Raw genomic sequence first — 12,161 nt, forward strand, 5'->3', positions numbered from 1 at the left:
TTTCCAAACCCTAGTAAGGAAAGTGGGTCAATCCCCTAAAATTGGGATTCCCCTTCTCACCCCCGCCCCCGGAAGTCACCAAGCAAGAAGGCAGAGAAAAGAGACCAATGCTAGGGTTGTGTCTGCACCAGGCCAAGACCCCAGATCATCCATCCTAACGCTGTATGGAGCACCATAAAACTTTAAGTTCATCACACAGTACTTGTTACCGTTGCTTCGTTATTTTTATGTTGAGGAATTTCAGAAACAAATACAAAACTGCATTAAAGTGTGAAAATATGAATGTTTAAATAAATTCCTATTTCTATTAGCCTCACCATCAATGCCTTCTATTAGCAATGAAATGTAATGAAATTAATCCCTGAAAACTGTCTACAGGTTTCTCACCACAGCAGAGTATCATTAATAGTTAATCTAGCCACTAGACAGAACAAAGGCACTCTCAACCCTCGCTCTGTTGGGTAGACAGAAGAAGTAACAACAGTTCTTAGATAACTGAGCTGTTACACTCAGGGTGAGATCCAATGCTCTAGTCACCATGAAGTCAAGTTTTAAAACTTTCTCCATTTTATACTTACAAAATAATTATCACTTGTATATTTTACTGGTACAATATATGAATTTTAGAAATTACATCAGAGAACAGTAATCAGAAAAAAGAAGTATTTTTATAATGCTAACCTAAAGATAGTTTTTCGTACTAGATATTAATATACAACTGAAACTACTCGGTTCTCTAAAATTATGACTTACAATGTCCTAAATTAAGACCGTTTAATTTCATTTACAATTTTGGCACATAAAGAACTGTGGGTTCACCAAAGAAGTCAAGGCTCACTCAACCATCTTAAAAAGAAAATTCACTGTCTTAAGAGGTGACAAAATTATTGTGCAAGGTTTATTTATATGTGTAAGAAAACAAGCTATATCAAAATATGTGCGTATAAGGAGGAATTAGTGTCCCCAACTCCTAACCAACATTAACTTTCAAACTTAGGAACTGAAATTTATGTGATATAGTCCAATTTTTCCACCCTTCTATATTCCTTCAGTAAGAACAGGTACTGAGCTAGGTGTTACCTGAGCAGGGGGAAGAAAAAATATGTCACAAAAATATGTAAGGCAAAATTCCTTCTCTTAGAGAGTTCACATTCTAATATTTAACATTTAGCTTGAACCACCTAGCTTGTTCAAGCCCCTTATATGAATTAACTCATTTAATCCTCACAACAATTGGAGAAGGTAGGTACTCAATATTTCCATTTTACATGCATAGAAACTGAAGCTTTGAAAGTTTAAGAAATTTTCTCAAGATTCCAGGACTAAACAACTCCACTTAGAATAGCATCAAAAACAATAAAATATTTAGGAATAAATTCAACCAAGGTGAGAGACTTGTACACTGAAAACTACAAAACACTGTTGAAAAAAGTTAAAAACCCAAATAATCGGAAAGACATCCTGTGTTCATGGATTGGAAGATTTACAATTGTTAAGATGGCAATATTCCTCAAATTGATCTACAGAGTCATACAATCCCTATCAAAATTCCAACTGCCTTTTTTTGCAGAAATCGACAAGCTGACCCTAAAATTCATATGGAAATGTCAAGGGACCCTGAATAGGCAAAACCATCTTTAAAAAAGTAGAACAAAGTTGCAAGGCTCACACATAGATTTCAAAACTTACTACAAAGCTACAGTAATCAAAACAGTGGGGAACTGGCATAAAGATAGACATATAGATCAATGCAATAGAATTAGAGTGCAGAAATAAACCCTCACATTACAGTCAACCGATTTCTGACAAGTGCCAAGGTCATTCAATGGGGAAAGACAGTATCTTCAAAAGATGGTGCTCAAAACTGGATGTCCACATGCAAAAGAATAAAGTTGGACTCCTGTCTCATACCATATACAAAATATTAATTCAAACTGGATCAAAGACCTAAATATAAAGGCTGAAAGTATAAAACTTTTAAAAGGAAATATAGGTGTAAATCTTGATTTTGGATTAGGTTAGAGTTTCCTAAATATGACACCAAAAGCACAAAAAACAGAAGAATAAATAGATGCATTGAATGTAAGAATTAAAAACTTTTGTACTCACTTAAGCAGCACATATACCAAAACTGGAACGATAGAGAGAAGATTAGCATGGCCCCTGCGCAAGGATGACACGCAAATTCCTGAAGCTTTCCATATTTTTTCACAGCAAAGGAAACCATAAACAAGACGAAAAGACAACCCTCAGAATGGGAGAAAAGATTTGCAAGTGGAGCAACTGACAAAGGATTAATCTCCAAAATATACAAACAGCTCATGCAGCTCAATATCAAAAAAACAAACAACCCAATCCAAAAATGGGCAGAAGACCTAAACAGACATATCTCCAAAGAAGATATACAGATTGCCAACAAACACATGAAAGGATGCTCAACATCACTAATCATTAGAGAAATGCAAATCAAAACTACAGTGAGGTATCACCTCATGCCGGTCAGAATGGCCATCATCGAAAAATCTACAAACAACAAATGCTGGAGAGGGTGTGGAGAAAAGGGAACCCTCCTGCACTGTTGGTGGGAATGTAAATTGATACAGCCACTATGGAGAACAGTATGGAGGTTCCTTAAAAAAATAAAAATAGAATTACCGTATGATCCAGCAATCCCACTACTGGGCATATACCCAGAGAAAACCATAATTCAAAAAGACACATGCACCCCAAGGTTCACTGCAGCACTATTTACAATAGCCAGGTCATGGAAGCAACCTAAATGCCCATTGACAGACGAATGGATAAAGATGTGGTACATATATACAATGGAATTATTACTCAGCCATAAAAAGGAATGAAATTGGGTCATTTGTTGAGACGTGGATGTATATAGGGACTGTCATAACAGACTGAAGTAAATCAGAAAGAGAAAAACAAATATAGTATATTAACGCATATATGTGGAACCTAGAAAAATGGTACAGATGAACCGGTTTGCAGGGCAAAAATTGAGACACAGATGTAGAGAACAAACGTATGGACACCAAGGGGGGAAAGCGGCAGGGCGGGTGGTGGTGGTGGTGGGATGAATTGGGCGATTGGGATTGACATGTATACACTAATATGTATAAAATGGATAACTAATAAGAACCTGCTGTATAAAAAATTAAATTAAATTCAAAAAAAATTTTTTTAAATAAATTTTTAAAAAATGCTGGAGAGGGTGTAGAAAAAGGGGAACCCTCTTGCACTGCTGGTGGGAATGTAAATTGATACAGCCACTATGGAGAACAGTATGGAGGTTCCTTAAAAAACTAAAAATAGAACTACCATACGATCCAGCAATCCCACTACTGGGCATATACCCGGAGAAAACCATAATTCAAAAAAAGTCATATACCACAATGTTCACTGCAGCTCTACTTACAATAGCCAGGACGTGGAAGCAACCTAAGTGTCCATCGATGGATGAATGGATAAAGAAGATGTGGCACATATATACAATGGAATATTACTCAGCCATAAAAAGAAACGAAATTGGGTTATTTGCAGTGAGGTGGATGGACCTAGAGTCTGTCATACAGAGTGAACTAAGTCAGAAAGAGAAAAACTAATACCGTATGCTAACACATACATATGGAATCTAAAAAAAAATGGTTCTGATGAACCTAGGGGCAGGACAGAAATAAAGACGCAGACATAGAGAATGGACTTGAGGACACGGGGAGGGGGAAGGGTAAGCTGGGACGAAGTGAGAGAGTAGCACTTACATATACACACTACCAAATGTAAAATAGCTAGCTAGTGGGAAGTAGCTGCATAGCACAAGGAGATCAGCTTGGTGTTTTGTGACCACCTAGAGGCGTGGGATAGGGAGGGTGGGAGGGAGACGTAAGAGGGAGGGGATAGGAGGATATATGTATGCATATAGCTGATTCACTTTGTTATACAGCAGAAACTAACACAACATTGTAAAGCAATTATTCTCCAATAAAGATGTCTAAAAAAAAAAAAACATTTCATAAGACTACAGCTGCCATAGATAGTGATTCCTCCAATGGATCTGGACAAAGTAAACTGTAAACTTCTGGAAAGGACTCACCATATTAAATGCCATTAAGAACATTCATGATTTTCCAGGGAAAATCCAAAGAGGCCAAAATATCAACATTAACAGGAGTTTAGAAGAAATGGACTCCAACCCTTATGAATGACTTTGAGGGGTTCAAGATGTCAATGGAAGAAGCAACTCCAGGTGTGGCAGAAACAGCAGGAGAACGAGAGTTAGAAGTAGAGCCTGAAGATGTGACTGAATGGCTGCCATCTCATGAGAAGACTTTCATGGATGAGGAGTTGCTTCTTATGAATGAGGAAAGAAAGTGGTTCCTTGAGATGGAATCTACTCCTGGTGAAGATGCTGTATAAGACTGTTGAAATGACAACAAAGGATTTAGAATATGGCATAAACTTAGTTGACAAAGCAGCAGCAGGGTTTGAAAGGATTGACTCAAATTTTGAAAAAAGTTCCACTATGGGTAAAATGCATGCTACAGAGAAATCATTTGTGAAAGGAAGAGTCAATCATTGTGGCAAACTTCATTGTTGTCTTATTTTAAGAAATTGCCGTAGCCTTCCCAACCTTCAGCAGCCACCACCCTGAACAGTCAGCAGCCATCAACACTGATGCAGAATCTTCTACTAGAAAAAAGATTGGGGCTTCCCTGGTGGCACAGTTGTTAAGAATCCGCCTGCCAATGCAGGGGACACGGGTTCGAGCCCTAGTCCGGGAAGATCCCACATGTCGCGGAGCAACAAAGCCCGTGCACCACAACTACTGAGCCTGCACTGTAGAGCCCGTGTGCCACAACTACTGAGCCCACGTGCCACAACTACTGAAGTCCGCACGCCTAGAGCCCGAGCTCCGCAACAAGAGAAGCCACCGCAATGAGAAGCCTGTGCACCACAGCAAAGAGTAGCCCCCGCTAGAGGCAACTAATGAAAGCTCGCATGCAGCAACAAAGACCTAATGCAGCCAAAAATAAATAAATTTATTAAAAAGAAAAAAGATTATGACTTGCTGAAGGCTCAGATGATGGTTGGTATTTTTAGCAATAAAGCATTTCTAAATTAAGGTATATACATTTGTTTAGACATAATATTGTTGCATACTTAATAGACTACAGTATAGTATAAATATAACTTTTATACGCACTGGGAAACCAAAAAAAAAAAAAAAAAGAATTAAAAACTTTTGTGCATCAAAGAATACTATCAAGAAAACAAAAGGACAATCCACAGAATGGGAGTAAATATTTGCAAATCATGTAACTGATAAGGGACTAGCATCCAGAATATATAAACAACTCTTACAACTTGGCAATTTAAAAAAAACCACAACCCAATTTAAAATTGGCCCAAGGATTTAAATAGACATTTTTTGAAAGAAGAAATACAAATGGCCAATAAGCACATGAAAAGATGCTCACCATTATTTGTCATTAGGGAAATGCAAATAGAAACAACAATGAAATACCACTTTATAGCCACCAGGATGGCTATAATCATAAAAATAATAACAAGTGTTAGCGAGGATACGGAGAATTTGGAACCTTCGTGCATGGCTGGTGAGAATGTAAAATGGTACCTTTGCTTTGGAAAACAATCTGGCAGTCCTTCAGGAAGTTAAACCAAGAGTTACCATATGACCCAACAATTCCACTCCTCGTTATAAACCCAAGAGAAAACATGTTTATACTGTTCACATAAAATCTGTACACAAGTGTTCGAAATGGCATTATTCATAATATCCAAAAAGTGGAAACAACCCATATGTCCATTAATTGATGAATGGATAAACAAAATGTGGTATATCCATACATAAAGAAAATGAAGTACTGATACATGCTACCTCATGGATGAATCTTTAAAACATTACAGAGGGGCTTCCCCGGTGGCGCAGTGGTTAAGAGTCTGCCTGTCAATGCAGGGGACACGCGTTCGAGCCCCGGTCCGGGAAGATCCCACATGCCGCGGAGCAACAAAGCCCATGTGCCATAACTACTGAGCCTTGCGCTCTAGAGCCCGCGAGCCACAACTACTGAAGCCTGTGCGCCTAGAGCCCGTGCTCCTCAACAAGAGAAGCCAACGCAAGGAGAAGCCCGCGCACCTCAACAAAGAGTAGCCCCTGCTCGCCGCAACTAGAGAAAACCCGCGCGCAGCAACGAAGACCCAATGCAGCCAAAAAAAAAAGGTTCTTCCTCACTTCTGGAGATGGGACGTGGAATAAGGAATGGCAGTCGGGGGGATTTTACCATTACCTGCACTTGGATTTTTTATAGGTATTACCTGCATAATTAAAAATAATTTTCTTAAATAATGTTAACTGTTACCAAAGGATACCCATATTTAAAATAAATCCCTTTCGGTAATTTCCTGGTGGTCCACTGGGTAAGACTCCACGCCCCCAATGCAGCGGGCCAGGTTCAATCCCTGGTTGGGGAAAGAGATCCCGCATGCATGCCACAACTAAGAGTCTGCATGCCGCAACTAAGACCCAGCGCAGCCAATAATTAACTAATTAATTAATATTTTAAAAATAATTTCAGGTGGATTTCAGATCTAAATTTAAAGGCAAAACAATAAAACTTTAAAATAATACAAAGGAGAACATTTTAAAAAATAAATAAAATAAAATAGATCTCTTTTGTAGTTACATGGCTTTCAAACGGAGAGTCTACAAAAAGACTGCCATCACACCATTATAAATAGCCTCCAAAATGCCAATTTTCACTTTCAAATAAAATTCACAGTTTAATCAAGGTCAAAGCAATGTTCTGTTGGAATTGTGAGAGTGTTATACTGAAGGGGAAAAAAAAGAACAGCTGAATTATTCTGGCACTGTTCTATCATAAGAAAGGGAATCTCATGGAGGTTGTACAAAATTGGTCATTTAAAACTAGCTTTAAAAACTTAATTCAGTCTGCTCCTTCTAATTTTATCATGAACAGGCTCTTAAAACAAAATAGAAGTGCTGAAATAAACTGGTGAATTAAAAAAAACAACCTATTTAAAAATATAGGTAATTAATTTAGCAAGCCCCAAATGAGCAAGTCTCAACTAACGGAGAAGGCATGCTTATGAAAGATACACTACTGCTGTAGAAAAACAGAATCCCATACATGACAGTTTAAGACAAAAACAAAAAATTTTAAGTAGAGCCATCTGAATTATTAGGTGCTTTTGTTAGACCATGCAAAGGAGGAAGGCATGTGCTCAAGAAGGTAGCGTCAAGTGCCAGTGCAATTACAAAGCAAGAAGCACTTTCCACAAAAGAACCACAGCAATACAGAGGTCAGTGTAATAAAATGGCTCAAGAACAGAGTTAAGAAATTCTACTCCTGCTTTTTTCTTTGAAAAATAACTTCCTTCCAGTCACGTAATTATCCATTTTAATAACAAAATAGTTCCTCAGTTTCCACTGAAATATACCTACCAAAGTATTTTAACTTGTCTGTTTACCCACCTTTTTCTGAAGTCTAACTCAGTCTGAAATTTGGACTGAGACTACAAGATGTGGCAGCAGGGGGTATTATTTGGACTGATAGCATTCTATTTCTTGAGTTAGGGTGTGGGTATCCAGGTGCCTATTTTACTGTTCCCTAAACTTACATTCATAATTCATATAATACATGCATGAAAGATATCACAACTTTAAAAAATGTTTTTAACCAGAATAATTAATGAAAGTTGTGCCAGGGCAAAAGGGGAACACTGTGCATCCTAAAATTACTGCCTAGTCACCTCTTAGTTTTTTCCATTGCTCTCATCACATATTCTCTTATTTATTCCTCTGAAATAGAGGTAAATCTCAGCTACCAGGGCTTCAAGGAATAAGTGATTTTTTTTTTTTAAGATTTATTATTTATTTATTTTATTTATTTTTGGCTGCGCTGGGTCTTAGATGTGGCATGAGGGCTCTTCATGGTGGTGCGTGGGCTTCTCTCCAGTTGTGGCATGCGGGTTTTCTCTTCTCTAGTTGTGGCGCACAGGCTCCAGGGCACGTGGGCTCTGTAGTTTGCGGTACGCCGGCTCTACTTGAGGCGTGCAAGCTCAGTAGTTGTGGCACTCGGGCTTAGTCGCCCCCTGGCATGTGGGACCTTAGTTCCCTGACCAGGGATTGAACCCACATCCCCTGCATTGCAAGGTGGATTCTTTACCATTGAACCACCAGGGAAGTCCCTGAATGAGTGATTCTTGACAGCCATGTGTTCTCAGTTGAAAGATTCCTTACCTCATTTAAACCATTCTGGACTGAAACATTGACACTGAGGATAACACAAAGTTTCTTGGCTACCTCAAAGCCTTTCACTTGAGGCACTACACCCATATTCTCAGGGCCTCTGAAAGGTAGCTGAAGGTCTGCTTCTGCACCGAGGGCTCCAGATTAAGACAGTGCTTTTTACTTATTGCTTTTCTGTGTTGTCCCATACAGTCTGCCATATGTCACTATATATGCACCCTTCTAACTGGCTCATTCTAACCTGCTGAGAAAACTATTGGCAGGTAGTTTCTCACAATGTACATAAAGTTTTCCTTAAACTATCCATAACAATTGAATGTCTGAGTCCTACATCAGTGCTCATAAACAGTTCCAGTCCTGCTCTCTTTCAAGGGTCTCACTGCCACAGTACATCTGCTTCTCTTTGAACATATGCTTTGTACTTTTCCAAGTGGTAAGCTCTGTAACTGTGGCTTGCACGTGGAATATAAAAGTATGCCAGGCTCCTCTGTATTACAATGGCAACATTAACCCTTGCTTTGTATTATGATGGCAATTTGACAGGGATTACATATGTATCTTCATAAAAACACTATGAGGTAGATACAAACATCAGCTCTATTCTATAGATCAGTAAAGGAGGGGAAAAGCCTAAAATATAAGGTAACATGTCTAAAGTCACCCAGCTATTAAGTGGCTGACACAGAACTTGGCCCTAGGTCTATAAAACTCTAAAGTCAATGCTATTATTATCTACAGTAATATACTGACACTCCCAAACTGACCTAATCTCTCAGTTTCAGAAATCCAAATTCCTGAGGTAGGGATTACACTATTCCAAATTCATCTTTTTCTAGCCAGGCTACCCCATCCACAAGATGCTGGACCACCTGCACTGGAGTCACGATGCACACCTAATCCAATCCCTTCAGGGGATGTAGCACACAAGAGAGCCACATCCAAAAGGGCTGCCGGGGGGCACCTCCAGTCTTCACGTGTGCTCCTACTTCCTGACAGCCCAAGAAGTTAGAAGAGTGCGTGACTGACATACATCAGGCCCAAACCCCAGAGTTCAAAAAATGGGAATGCAAAGGAAAAATTCCAGTTTGGGTAAGAGTTTTCATCAAGCCCTACAGCACCCACTGCAAATTTCTGTTCCAGTTCAACTCATTATTCAAATTTTTCTACTCAAAATGTTAATTACCTAATGTTTACCGGCACTGTATTTAGGACGGTGTGAATCAAATAAAAAATCCTGTCAAGAGTTCCTTAGGTTTTCTCACCAGAGGTTCTGGTGAAAAAAAAATTCACAGTGAAATGTTTCTGCCTTTAAAGGTTCCTATGTTGTGTGAGATCTGAAACAAAGGAAGAGCTATGCCTGGATCTCCATCATTTTTGTAAAACCCTTTTTTTCTACATCTGATGACTAAAATCTCTAATATTGTGTTTCAGCAAATATTCTTCTTTAAAAAAAAGTTTGTGCTGCTTAACAATCTTAAGTAATCCTTTCCTTATCTAGACCTACGCTGCCCAGTGCAGCAGTCACTAGTCACCGTTAGCTACCAAGCACTTGAAATGCGGCAAATCTGAACAGATGCTTAGCACAAAACAGAATGAAAAATATTTCATTAATACTTTTATGCAGATTACATGTTGATATGATACTATTTTGGATATGCTGGGTTAAACATATTATTAAATTATATTATTGGATTCACGGAATATTATTCAGCTGTAAAAAAAGAATGAAATTTGGACACATGCTACAACATGCATGAACCTTCAAAACATGCTAAGTGAAGCAAGCCAGACACAGAAGGACAAATACTATATCATTCCACTTACATGAAATACCTAGAATAAGCAAATTAAGAGACACAGAAAATAGAGCAGAGATTACCAGGCGCTGGGAAGGGGAAACGGAGAGTTATGGTTCAGGGTCCACAGGGAAAGCACCTCAGTCAAGGTAGTAAGAGGGACTGCAAGAGTTACCTCAAATTCTCAGTACAGAGGACATAAACGCTGCTAGCAAATCAGTTCAGGGTTTTCTGAAGTGCCTCTAATGAACCCTACTCAATTTAACCCCACAAATAGAAAAGTCTAGTAAACTGGTTTGCTACCATCAAACTTAAAAGACAAGTCTTATTTTTTCCTACTGAAGAATGAATTTGAAGAGCACGCGGACACTCTGAAACCTCACAGCCATTTCCACAAACCATTCCACAAGTGCTTCCTGACAAACGTCTTCAAAATACTCTGACAAACAGAGCTTTGTGCTGAGAGCACTTCTCTATATAAAAGACACAATTTTACAAAGGTGACACAGTACACAGAGAAGCAAACAAGTTGATGTTCTTGTGATTTACAGTATTCAGTCCTCTAAATTTAACAAGGTTTCCAAATCTCAATTTAAAACCACATTCCCTGGCTTCTAACTTAAGAGATACTAACTTAAGAGATACATTTACTGGCTTCTAACTTAAGAGATACATTTACTTTTGTCTCATATTTCTTAAGGCGATGAACTAGTGTTGTACCTCTAAACACAGAAGAGGGTATGTTGTAACAAATTATTTCCAATTAGTTTATATAAGAGTACTTAGAAGGCAGACCCCAAATGTATAAAGCATGTTTACTAAAAATCTAATATGCAATGAAATATAAGATAGAGGAATTTCAGGGAAATAAGAACAAAAAGTAGGATTTAAGTCAGCTGACTTTACCAGAACTGAATCTACTCTCAGGAAGCCAAAGGAGAAACAGCATCATAGTCATTCTCGTATTTCAACATTTAAGGAATGCTTATGCGGCTACTCACTGACACAGAATAAAAATAATAACAACTACAACAATAATAACAGCAGCTAACACTGATATCAAGCTCCCTGCCTGCTACCTGTTGTGAGGACTTTCCCTTTATTAGCTCATTTCATCCACACAAACCTTCCATGGAGTCAGTATTGTAATTATCATCCTTGTTTACTGATGAGGAAACAGAGGCGTAGAGAAGGTAAATAACTTCACCCGAGGTCACACAGCTAGTAAACAAATGGTAGAGACAAACCCAGGCAACCTGGCTCCAGAAGCCACTACTACATACTGCTTCTCATAATAGTTACAGGGTGGGCACAATAACATTTATGGTGGGGCTCAAGTGTCATAAACTAACTTAAAAAATGTACAGACTAAGAATATTTATTGAGCCCCTCCCTCATCCACTGGGCAAACTCTAGGGGAACTTCAGGAACAATAATTCACTAGTGTGACAAAACTATCAAAACGAAATAAACCAATTTTATTTTAGAAATAAAAAATAAAAACAAATGGACTGTTAGAAATAGCAAACCAACTGCCAATCACAGATCTTTAGTTTTACAGAGAGTTCAGTAACATACTGGCAGAAACCACACACCGTGGTAACAACTGCTGGAAACACAAGGTAGGGTGCAGAGCACACATTTATGTCTTGCTGCACTTTCCTCAATAAACTTAACTCAATGTCGTCCTATTCAACATTTGCGGATTTTTCAGAAGACCCTGGCTTTCCCTGACAGAGGGACCATCTCATCCCCAAGCTGTGCCAACACCCTCCGGCCTGCCGCCCCAGCTGTAAAAGATTTGGTACACAGAGGACCTCAGCCGTGGTCACCTGAAAGGCCTTCAGAGATTATCACATTCTGGCAAACTACTGTCACCTCCAAGCCTGCAAAGTTTTATCAAGCTTCAATAGAGTCAACAAAACCTTTACTAAATCCTCTGTACAATTCCTTTTCAGTTTTAATTAAGGTAAAATTTACATACAGTAAAATCCACCCTTTAGTGTTCAGTGCTGCAGGCGTTCTGTGAGAAACAGACAGTTGTGGAGCCAGCCCCACAAACAAGA

General features: G+C 38.7%; 1 protein-coding gene and 1 non-coding gene across 12 annotated transcripts in view; one reads left to right on the forward strand and one right to left on the reverse strand.

Moving 5' to 3' along the window:
- SRPK2 (SRSF protein kinase 2) overlaps window positions 1-12,161 on the reverse strand; it is a 229,168-nt gene that overhangs the window by 136,582 nt on the left and 80,425 nt on the right. The gene's annotated exons all lie outside the window — the stretch shown is intronic.
- LOC114237076 (U6 spliceosomal RNA) lies at window positions 2,102-2,208 on the forward strand. Its single transcript, XR_003622863.2, has one exon. It is a non-coding gene; the product is annotated as a U6 spliceosomal RNA (small nuclear RNA).

The sequence above is a fragment of the Balaenoptera acutorostrata genome, chromosome 7 (assembly GCF_949987535.1).
Source record: "Balaenoptera acutorostrata chromosome 7, mBalAcu1.1, whole genome shotgun sequence".
Taxonomy (NCBI): Eukaryota; Metazoa; Chordata; class Mammalia; order Artiodactyla; family Balaenopteridae; genus Balaenoptera; species Balaenoptera acutorostrata.